Genomic DNA, 12,434 nt, shown 5'->3' with positions numbered 1-12,434 from the left:
GAGACAAACGTTTTAAATCTAAATAGTCAACGATTAGACAATTAGTATCTAATAAAAACAAAACGCTACCGTATATTTGGCGGCGCCGATACTGGCGAACTAAACGTGACCTAACGCGGCACTACGCATGACGCGGAACCTTCGACACGGCAACCTTTTTAATTCCTTAAAAGCCATTGCATGCGACGTGGATGAGTGGGCCTTACGCGATGGGACAGCCTGCGCCGTCTGCACGCGCACGCTACTTGCCGCGTGGGTTACGGTGGGCGGGAAGCTCCAGGGCGTTGTTACTGTGGGCGGGAAAAGTAGGTGAAAATAGTATCGACCGGGGGTTATTGTCCGATGGGCTGACGCTAGTACTCTCCGAGCTAAACCGAGGCCCAGTTTAGTTCCAAAATTTTTGGCAAAATGGATACTGTAGCATTTTCGTTGTTATTTGATAAATAGTATTCAATCATAGTCTAATTAGGCTTAAAAGATTCATCTCGTGAATTTCGTCTAAACTGTGTAATTAGTATTATTTTTTATTTATATTTAATGCTTCATGCATACGTCCAAAGATTCGATATGACGAAAAATGTGAAAAATTTTGCAAAATATTTTGCAAACTAAACTGAGCCCAACTTCATAAATATGCAGCTATGCTGTCTCTGTGTGCAAGCTCGGATAAACTTCCAGCAGGTATTTGTTCGTTTACAGCCTTAGATTCAAGGGCTTGTTTAGATTGCCTCAAAATTATAAGTTTTTTTATTTTTTCTTCATCACATCAATTTTTGGACGTATATATGGAGCATTAAATGTAGGTAAAAAAAATAACTAATTATACAGTTTGGTTGTAAATCACGAGATGAATCTTTTGAGCCTAGTTAGTCCATGATCGGACAAAGTTTGTCAAATATAAACAAAACGTGTTACAGTGTCCAGATTGTAAAAATTTGCAATCTAAACAAGCCCAAGTTGCTTTGGAAAAAAATGGGATACAATTTCTCAATCGTCTCATTTGATTACAGAGCGCGTGCTTAGTTCCCACCTTAAAATTCAAAAAAGTGTTATAGTATTTATTACATCGAATCTTGCGATACATGCATGTAGCATTAAATGTAGACGAAAAAAAACTAATTGCACAGTTTGGTTGGAAATTGCGAAACGAACGTTTTGAGCCTAATTAGTCCACGATTGAACACTATTTGCCAAATAAAAATAAAAATGCTACAGTAGCCTAAATTTCAAAAATTGGGCAACTAAACACGCCCAAAGTTACATATGGACAACAGAAATGCTACAACATCAACCAAAACCATTCAATCAGCAAAATCACATATAGAAATGCTATACAGTACATATATATTTTAATAAAAAAATATATGGATTTTTTTCCTCTCTCTCTTCTCAACTGTTTTCTCGGCCTCTTGCACCGTCTGTCATTGTCTGCACATTTGCTTGCTGCTGGCTACTGCATGCCTGTATGTCTGTGCATGAGCGTGGGAGAGGAAATGTGATCTGTACGAAGAGGACCGCCTGTTCTATACGCGTGCGCGGCCGGAGGACCCGCCCTATTTGCCTTTTTATTCTTGCATAAAAAAATTATTTTTTATGATCTTTAATTTATGATTGTCAAAAGATAGAACAAGGCTAGAAGTAGAAAAAGGATGAAGACTATTGAATCTTAATTCTATAATAAAAAAATTCATATATTAAAACTATATAAAACACATAGTTATATAATAGACAGACTCAAGTAGATATGCACATCAGTCACTGGCTGGTTTGTGCTAGATTAAGGTCGTAAGTCGAGAGTGTGCCCGACTGGTCAACATCCAGGTTGTTGAACTCCTCGACAAAACAAGATATCTCCTCTTGGCTGATCTTACCCAGCTCTTTTAGCTTGTAAAGCACAAATTCAGCAGCACTGTACACATCAACTTCCAGATATCAGCATCATTATACCTACACTTCAGAGAAAAAAATGACTAAAGGGTGTTTGGTTCGAGCTACTAAATTTTAGTAGTTACTAAATGGTTTAGTCACTTTTAGTAATTTCAGAGTTACTAGAGAGGACTAAAGCCCTTTGAATAGCTTTTAGTCATAGTATTTGATTAAAAAATTACTAAATTAACTAAAAACTACTAAATTTAGTAGCTACTAGACGAACCAAACAAGCCTTAATATGGAAGATGGGTGCTGAGATGAGTTATAAGTTATGCACTTACACAAGTTGTGGGTTGCCATCTAGATCAGCTGCCTCAAGATTAAAGATGGCAACGGGGCCCCAATACCTGATACCCGATGGGTATTTGATCCATTAAGGGATGGGGATGGGATCATATCTTTACCCACGGGCATCTAAATAGGCAAGAATCCATCCCCAACGGGTATAGCGGGTATGGGAACGTTCCCTGTTTACCCGTCCCCGTTACCCGTTGGGTAACCCGACTAGTTGAGCTGTCATGCGAGTATTAGGCCCAAAGAAGCTCAACATAGGTATTTTGGCCCAAATCTAAACAATCATATATATAGTTTGTGTGTTCTAGGAATCCTAGTTCAATTTTTCTTCACCATCTCCGTCAGTAGCACAAGCATGCCTGCCTCACGAGCGCTCGTGCCCCTCGCTTCCTCAGTTCGGTCTCTCTGTCACCTTTGCTCGTCCTCCTCGCGACCTCGCTCTTTCTCCTCGGTATCTCTGAGACTCCGACACTTATACCCGGGTGAAGAAAAAATGTCTCCGATTGTAAAGCTGCGACCCAAGTGTCCTTGTTTATCGGGTATGCAGTACCCATCAGGTATCTGTTACCCGACTGATACCCGACGGGTACGGGGGTGGGCAAGAATCTATACCCAAGACAGTTAATGGGGACGGGGACGGAATGAATTCTCCGTAGCGGGGAAGAGAACGTTTCGATAATACCCAACAGGTACATCCCCGTTGCTATCCTTACTCAAGATCCATGATTGTTATCCTCCTGGTGAGCACCCATTTGGCCAGCATTGGCTGCCGTCGCTCGGTGTAGAGCTCAGCAAGGTACATGAAGAATTGAGCCACGATGATAGTACTCGTGGTTATCCAAAATACTGCAAAAACGTGCTCCAATTGAATGGTTTTGATTGATGTTGTAGCATTTCTGTTGTCCATATGTAAGGGCGTGTTTAGATGCAAAAAATTTTGGGTTTCGATTACTGTAGCACTTTTCGTTTGTATTTGGTAATTAGTGTCTAATTATAAACTAATTAGGTTCGAAAGTTTTGTCTCGCGATTTCTCACCCAACTATGTAATTAATTTTTTTTCGTCTACATTTAGTACTCCATGCATGTGCCGCAAGATTCGATGTGATGGGTACTGCGCAAAAATTTTTGGAAACTAAACAGGCCCTAACTCTGTAATCAAATGAGACGATTGAGAAATTGTATCCCACTTTTTCTCCAAAGCAACTTGAATCAAGGCCGCAAAGGAACAAATACAGCGCGTGTTTAGTTGGCCCAAAGTTAGAATTTGGGCTACTGTAGCACTTTCGTTTTTATTTGACAAATAGTGTTCAATCATGAACTAATTAGGCTCAAAACGTTTGTCTCGCAATTTTCAACCAAACTATGCAATTAGTTTTTTTCGTCTACATTTAATGCTCCATGCACGTATCGCAAGATTCGATGTGATGGGTACTATAGCACTTTTTAGGATTTTGGGTAGGAACTTGTCGGTGTTTTGGACCGGGGGGTCCTCAACCAACTAGTGAATTTGTCCAACGTGTTCCCAATTCCAGATGGTGATGCAAAGAGACACAAGGTTTATACTGGTTCGGGCAATTCAAGCCCTACGTCTAGTCTGGGAGATTAATCTTGTATTCCTTGCACCGAAGTGCTTATAGCAGGGGGTTACAAGCTAGGTGAGAGAGGGAGCCAGTCCCAGATCTCGGCGGGGAGTGATGCGGGCTGCTTGAGACGTTGCTCTCAAGCAGCAAGGAAGTACGAGTGTTACAGAGTGTTTCGCCTTGTGAGAACCTGTCTCCCCAGAAATAGCCCAAGTCCTTTCCTTTTATAGTTTGAAGGGAGGACAAGGGCAGTACATGTGCTAACTATACGACGTCGTGCAAACAGAGGCGGCGTGTCCGAGCCCTATAGCCTGTTCCTGTGGCGGCATAGTCATCGGAGTGGTCCGTCCTTTGAGCACTGGGGCGAAGTGCTGGTCACATCCGATCCTGTGCGTCAAGGGAGCTCCGGGGCTGCCTTGGAGCGGGTGTGGCGGTCAGCGTGCGGGTCATTGTGGATTGACTGTGCGCGAGGCCAAGGCTCGGTCGGTGCTGAGGCCACACCGTAGTGGGGGGTCTCGGCAGACACGAATCCTGAGATAGCCGAGACCCTGGTGCAGAGTGCCGAGGCCCGGAGAGAGCGGTTGATCTGGTGTGCTAGTTCGGAGGCGATGATGACCCGGGCCAGGCTGCCCATGTCGTGTTGTTTTCGAGGCGGGGATCGCGGGGCACAGTGTAGTGCGGGCACTGATCATGGGCACATCGTCAGAATACAGTGGTCGATAATCCCCACCATGCCCTGTCTCAGCCGGTATGGTGCTGATGCGGCCTTATGTCCCGTCGGCCACTCCGTGATGTCGAGCCATCGTCCGGCTGAGATTGCGGGAGTGGTTGACGTATTAATGGGACATGACATGCTATTGGGAAGACCGGTCGAGGCGGGGGCGACGGGCTATGGACAAGCCGGCCACGAGCGATACGGAGAATAAGGCCTCGCGCAAGACGGAGATTGGGCTCCTTACTGAGGCCTTCCGTGAGAGGCCTTGCACGAGGCAGAGATCGCGTCAGGACACCGAGACCTCCCATGAGAGGCCTGAGGCGAGGCAGAGAGCCGGGTGGGCTCGAACGAGGCTAGTGATGAGCCCATGGCTTACCCTCTAACTTTGTCGTTGATGGAATTTAAGTGCCCCTTTTGGTGTATGCTCGGGGTACCCCATTTTATGGTACCCGACAGTAGCCCCTGAGCCTCAGGGGGAGTGAGTGCACTCTCCCTGAGGGTTTATCGAGACTTGGCTTGCAGTCGCTCCCATAGGGATTATGTTTTGTTTCTTGAGGTTTCGGTGGGTGCACGCGAGCGCACCCGTCGGGTGTAGCCCCCGAGGCCCTGGAGGAGTGGAGTTACTCCTCTAGGGTTTTTTTTTGTTTTCGTGTTTGAGTGAGGAGTTTTTATCGTATTTGCCGAGCCCATAAGTGCGAGTTTGGGTCACGGGGGTCTCAGCAAGGTTGCAGGAAGAGCCCCCTAGCCTCCACACGGAGCAAAAGGTCCGTCAGGGGTTCCCCTGACTTTTTGTACGACCCTCACGCTTCCTTTTTGCTCGGAAGGAGGGGTGGAATGTGCCAGGCTACCCTCGGTGGGCACGAGCATTGGCACTTCCAGTGTGCTATTATCGGGTAGGTCCGAGTGGAGGCCCGTGCCCCGTTCGCTAGGGGATGGCTAGCGGTCCAGAGACGCACTCCAAGAGTACTAGGGGGTTTCTCTAGTGGGTGCCAAGGCCGTTCACTAGGCCTCGGTGGCTCGGTGCCTCCCTACGGTGGGATCCCATTTGATGACCTCCCTGCCAGTCTCGAACACGACTTGGGACACCCTGAGCGACTGTTCGCTCGAGCCTCAGCCATTCGTAGGCTCGCCCAAAGTCGTCCCTGACTCTGTTGCCCTAGGGCGGCTATCGAAACCTCAGGGGGGCCAGCCTTCAAACCCCTAGACCGTAACGGGCTCGATGCCCTTTGTCGTATTCGTAACGATACTTCTAGCGTGGGCTTAGGTTGTTTGTCTTTGTCTTGGGTGTAGGAGGAGCCCTCGAGCCTCCACCCGGAGTGAGAGGGCAGTCAGGGGTCCCCTGGCTTTTTTGTTCGACCCTCACATATCCTTTTCGTTCGTACAGAGGGGTTGTTTGCCAAGCCCATTCGGGTGCGAGCCTAGGCCGCTAGGTCTCGGCAAAGTTGCAGGAAGAGCCCCCTAGCCTCTGCACAGAGTAAGAGGGCCGTTGGGAGTTCCCCTGGCTTCTTTGTACGCCCCTCGCGCGTGAGGGTTTGTTTGCCGAGGCCCCTTTGGGCGCGAGCCTGGGTCATAGGGTCTCGATAAGGTTGCAGGAAGAGCCTCCTAGCCTCTGCACGGGGCAAGAGGTCTGTTGGGGGTTCCCCTAGCTTTTTTGTACAGCCCTCATGCTTTCTTTTTACTCAGAAGGAGGGGTGGAATGTGCTAGGCTACCCTCGGTGGGCACGAGCGTTGGCACTTCCAGTGAGCTGTTATCAGGTAAGTCTAAGTGGAGGCCCGTGCCCCGTTCGCTAGGGGACGGCTAGCGGTCCAGAGACGCACTCCAAAAGTACCGGAGGGTTTCTCTAGTGGGTGCCGAGGGCTGTTCGCTGGGCATTAGTGGCTCGGTGCCTCCCTACGGTGGGATCCCATTCGAAGACCTCCTTGCCGGTCTTGGACACAACTTTAGGGTGTCCCAAGCGTTTCGCTTGCTTGGGCCTCAGCCCCGTATAGGCTCACCCACGGTTGTCCCTAACTCTGTTGTCCTAGGGTGGCTGTCGAAACCCCTAGGGGCCCAACCTTTGAACCCCTGGACTATAACAGGCTCGGAGCCCGGTTTCTTCATCTGAAAGGAATAGGGTGGGGGAATATCTTCCCCATCGGCTCAGCAACGGGTGGCGTGCCTTTTGAGGTGGTTTCCTAGGGAGGCGAAACGATGCTTGCTGCCATAGTGGCCGAGCGTGACGTGGCGGATGGGATGTAACTGTTCCCATAATTAATGAGAAAGAAGTGGGCGCGTGGGCGGTAAAATCAGATCGTGGATAACCATGCCGGATCAAGGGGAAACTTCCCCGATTTCATCGCCTATCCGTTTCGCCTTCACCCTGCATAAATACTCAAAGAGTCTTACCCCTCCTCACCTTACCTTGCCTGTGTTAGCTCTGCCTCCATCGAGCCATCGCTAGAGCAGCGGGTGCCAGGAAGAAGAAGGGAGAAGAGCGAGCCAGGGAGAAAGCGAGAAAGAGCGAGAGAGTGTGTGAGAGAGAGAAAACTCATCACCGCATCTGATCCCTCCACCGCACTCATGGTTGGCGACATCGTTGTCATCGAGGCGGACCCCTGGGATCCTTCTGATGTTATTGTGGAGACGCTTGAGTCGCTCATCGACGGCGGACTCCTTCGTCCGGTGATAGACCCCAATAGGCCAGAGTGGATCGCTCCGTACAGCGAGCCAGAGCTGAGGCCTCACGATGGCTACGTCATGAGCTTCGTCTCCTTTCACGAGCGCGGCCTCGGCGTCCAGGCGGATCGGTTCATGCAGGCGCTCCCACACTACTATGGCGTGGAGCTCCACAACTTCAACCCCAACTCCATCACACAGGTGGCCATCTTTATTGCCGTCTATGAGGGGTACTTAGGGATTGCTCCCCATTGGGAGTTGTGGCTCCATCTCTTCTGGGCGGGGCACACCACTAAGCCGATGGGCATGTCGGGCACGAGGAAAGCGATGAGGGCCCGGTGGCTGCACTCTCCAAGTGCACCAGGACCGCCAGCACCTCTATATCCCAGCCTAGCTCGCGTCATCCAATCACCGATGGTACACGAGCTGGTTCTACCTTCGCAACGACGACAAAGGACTTCCCCCCTACACTACGTCCCGAGGGATGACCAGCCCAAGCTGTAGCCGCTTCTAGAGGGGCTGGAGAGGCTATAGGGCCATGGCCTTACCGCGGCTATGGTCGTGGCTGCCTTCCACTGCTAGAGGGTGCTGCCGCTAATGGCTCGGCGACGGCGGCTGTTCGAGATGAGGCTGGGTGAGCCCATTGAGGGCATCCAGATGTCCTCCTCTGCCCCTTTCGATGAGGAAATTCTTCGTCGGGTGGGGGAGATGGTAGAGGCAAAGCTGAGGGGCGGCAACTTGACCCCCATCGTGATGCGACCGTCGCAGGGGTTCCTCTCGTTGGTGAGTTGTGCGCCACTGTAGCCCCCGAGTCTCCCCCATTTCTTCTTACTTCTTATTTCCTTATGCGCGTTCGCCATTCCTGCAGGGGATGAGGGACGTGCGCTCCTCTCTGCCGCCCGTTCCTGAGGACGCGAGGCGGTGGGCGATCAACCAGGCACACGCCGATGTGCAGAAAAAACGGAAAGACGCCAAGGCAGTGAAGCGCATGAAGAAGATCCTCGTGCGCGAGGAGCTAGACAAGCGCCGCCATCAATAAAGGAAGGATGGTCTCCCATTGGAGGAATCCCCATCGCCATCGCTGTTGATGGAGGCCTCGGACGGGGATGACAAGGGCGAGGTGGGGCGAGGTTCCTTGGACCATCTCCCTGACGTAGTGGAGGTGGTGCCCGGGGCATTGGCAAGCAGCCCGGCACTCTTGGGAGGAGGAGGAGGAGTGGACCCGGGGTCGACAATTGCCCGCTCCGGGGCCGAGGCTGACACGCCCGAGGTGTGGGCGTTGGGCAAACGCGCCATCAGCCCGGTGGGCTCAGCGGCGGTGGTGGAACAAGTGGCGGTGGAGGCAACGCAACTGCCCCCATAGAGGACCGAGGGGGCACCGGGGTCCATTGAGGACCAACCGGCGCTGATGGACACGGAGGCGATGCCTCTGTCGCCGCCACCGCCTTTGCGGATGAGGGTTGCCGTGGCGAAGCGGTTGCCACCCCGCTCAAGGTAGGTGTATTTTTGGTGGGATCGCAGTGACTTTCGTTCGTTCTTTTGTCTTGTACTGACCTTGTGATCGTCTTGTCCTTAGCCGGAAGTGGCCTACGGAGGTGCCTACCTTGGCGCCCCTTAAAGCGCTCAAGGTTAACCCCAGCTCCACCGCCCACTGGGTGGCAGAGGCGCAAGTCACCCTGCATCGTGGCGCGGCGTCAGCGAGGGCCGACCCGAAGGAGCCAGCCACTCTAGGAGGGGCTGTCGAGGTGGCCTCGACATAGGAAGGGGAGGTAGCGCCTCCGCCCTACAATGGCGAGGCTCGTGGGTCGGATGCGGCCGAGGTTCCCTTGGCCGCCGAGACCACCAGGACCGAGGTCCCCGGGGTTTCACAGGCCGGGGTGACGGAGACTACGGCGTCTGGGACCATCAAGGCTGTTGCAGCGAGCACCGAGGCCCTCATAACCATCGAGGCTGCAATGGTGGAGGCCAGAGCCCCCGAGACCACCGAGGCCATGATGGCGGAGGCCAGAGCCCCTAGGACCACCGAGGCCACGATGGCGGAGGCCGGAGCCCCTAGGACCACCGAGGCCACGATGGCGGAGGCCAGAGCCCCCAGGACCACCGAGGCCACGATGGCGGAGGCCGGAGCCCCTGGGACCACCGAGGCCATGATGGTAGAGGCCGGAGCCCCTGGGACTACCGACGCTGATGTGATCATGGTGGGGCTACCAGCCTAGGAAGTGGAGATGAAGGCGGTGGAGGCCTTGGCGGCACCCTTGGTTGAAGGCCCGCGCGCCGTTGTGGGAGAGTGCCCAGTGAAAGGTCCTAATATGGCTAGAGGAGGGGGGGTGAATAGCCTATTTAAAAATCTACAAATCAACTAGAGCAATTTGATTAGTATGACAAATAGCGTAATGCAAACTTGCTCTAGCTCTACAAGGGTTGCAAGCCACCTATCCAACAATTCTAGTTGCAATGAATACTTAGGCACACAAACTTGCTATGTAATTACTCACTAAGAGCTCTCAACCTTGCTACTCTAAAGAGCTCAACTAGATGAATGTAAATAATAAAGCAAGCTCTCAATTCTAATTACACTAAAGAGCTTGTATCAACTAGTTTGCAAGAATGTAAATGAGTGAGTAGAGTGATTATACCGACGTGTAGGGGATGAACCAATCACAAGATGAATATATAGCCAATCACCGGGAGAATGCCAAAGAAGAGAGACAATCGATTTTCTCCCAAGGTTCACGTGCTTGCCAACACGCTACGTCCCTGTTGTGTCGACCAACACTTGGTGGTTCGGCGACTAAGAGGTGTTTCACAAACCTCGTCCACACGATTGGACACCGCAAGAACCGACCCACAAGTGAGGTAACTCAATGACATGAGCAATTTACTAGAGTTACCTTTCGGCACTCCGCCGGGGAAGGTACAACTCCCCTTACAATCACCGGAGACGGCCACGAACAATCACCAACTCGTGCCGATCCTCCACCGCTGCTCCAACCGTCTAGGTGGTGGCAACCACCAAGAGAAACAAGCGAAATCCACAGCGCAACACGAATACCAAGTGCCTCTAGATGCAATCACTCAAGCAATGCACTTGGATTCTCTCCCAATCTCACAATGATGATGGATCAATGATGGAGATGAGTGGGAGGGCTTTAGCTAAGCTCACAAGGATGCTATGTCAATGAAAATGTGCAAGAAGTATCCCTTGAGCCGGCCATGGGGCTATAAATAGAGCCCCCATCAAATAGAGCCGTTGTACCCCTTCACTGGGCAAAACACGCTCTGACTAGACGCTCCGGTCATACCGACCGGACGCTGGCCCTCAGCGTCCGGTCACCCGATGGACGCCACGCGTCACCAGCTTCAAACGCTGTTCGTCAGATTTCAACGGCTACTAAAGTTGACCGGACGCTCCGGTCAAAACTGACTGGATGCTGAAGCCCCAGCGTCCGGTCGTTTCCAGTAAGCTCCCCGAGGCATATTTTTTTGACCGGACGCGTCCGGTCCACCTTGACCGGACGCAGACTAGCGTCCGGTGCTCAACCCTAGCGACTGTGCCGTCTGACACCTCGACCGGACGCAGCCCTTCAGCGTCCGGTCGCTGAGTGACCCAGCGTCCGGTCAGTAGACCGACGCCAGCATCATTTCGACCAACTCCATTTCAACTCTAACTACTTCACCCTTACTCAAATGTGCCAACCACCAAGAATTTTGCATCCGACGCAATAGAAAATAGACATTTCATTTTCCCAAAAGCGCCGAATCCCGCCTCGCAAGCTCGGTGGGAGGGAGAGAGGGACCCAAACCCATCTCAACCCTGCAAACACCTTACGCACATGTGTTAGCCTTTTTTTCACAAATATTTTCAAGGGTGTTAGCACTCCACTAGATCCTAAATGCATATGCAATGAGTTAGAGCATCTAGTGGCACTTTGATAACCGCATTCCGATACGAGTTTCACTCCTCTTAATAGTACGGCTATCTATCCTAAATGTGATCACACTCACTAAGTGTCTTGATCACTAAAACAAAATGGCTCCTACATTTTATACCTTTGCCTTGAGCCTTTTGTTTTTCTCTTTCTTCTTTTCCAAGTTCAAGCATTTGATCATCACCATGCTATCACCATTGTCATGATCTTCGTCATTGCTTCATCACTTGGAGTGGTGCTACCTATCTCATAATCATTTTGATAAACTAGGTTAGCACTTAGGGTTTCATCAATTAACCAAAACCAAACTAGAGCTTTCACCCAGGAGGTGGAAGTTCTTCTGATCTCCTTCGACGATACTTCCTGGGCGTAGGAGATGGCCGGCGCCGAGGTGGCCGATGTCATGGACCAGCCAGCTCCAACCCCGGGCGAGAGAAGCTCAGCCCTTGTGCGGGTGCAACCCGAGCCCCGTGGGTGGAACCACCCACGTGTCCTGTGGCAAAGCCAGGACAATCCTAAGGCAGAGCCTCTATTTGCTCTCGAGGACGTGGCCGAGGGCGGTCGCTGGGACACGTTCGAGCAGTACCGCCAGCTAGTGGAGTAGTCTCTACGGACGGCGCTGTCCGTGGTGGCCAACGATTTGCCCGGAGTTGCCTAGGTTCGTGCTTTCTTTTCCCATGTGGTGGTCTTTTTCTGAGCTTTCTTTGTAGGGATTGACCCCTGTTCTGTTTCCCCTAGGAGCTCGAGACCCGATCTCTTGGGAAGTCGGTCTTCCTCCACCGGGAGAGGGATGTCTGGGACTAGCTTCAGCTGCAGAAGGGCCTTCTTGTCGGTGCCAATGAGCTCCTGTCGGCGCGGAGTGTAGAGGTGGAGGACCTCCGCCTTTGTTGTGCCAACGCGAAGGTCGAGGCGGCCACAGCCCAGGAGTAGCTCACCCCTCTGGCGACGCGGGTCAAGGAGTTGGAGGAGGAGCTCACTCGCATGGCCAGTGATCGGGATGCCTTCAGGGCTCGAGCCGTAGAAGCTACGGCCTCGGCCATGGCTCTTGCTAGGCAGCTAGGGGTGGAATAGAACGCGCATCAGCTGACAAAAGGTGCTTTGGATGAGGCCCTTGCAGTAGCTGAGGCCTCACGAACCGAGGCTATGGTTTGGAGGGGGACGACCGAGGGTGAGTCCTGGTCCCCTCATTTTATTTTTTTCCTTATGTTCGTTCCCTAACTTCCTTGTGTGACATAGAGCTGGGGAGTGAAGCTTCCAGGGTGGCCGAGGCTTCTCAGGTCGAGACCCAGCGCCTGAAGGAGAAGGCCAAGGCTTCCCGGGCCGAGGCCCT

The sequence above is a fragment of the Miscanthus floridulus genome, chromosome 8, assembly GCF_019320115.1.
Source record: "Miscanthus floridulus cultivar M001 chromosome 8, ASM1932011v1, whole genome shotgun sequence".
Classification (NCBI taxonomy): Eukaryota; Viridiplantae; Streptophyta; class Magnoliopsida; order Poales; family Poaceae; genus Miscanthus; species Miscanthus floridulus.
Note: the sequence above shows the minus strand (reverse complement) of the source record.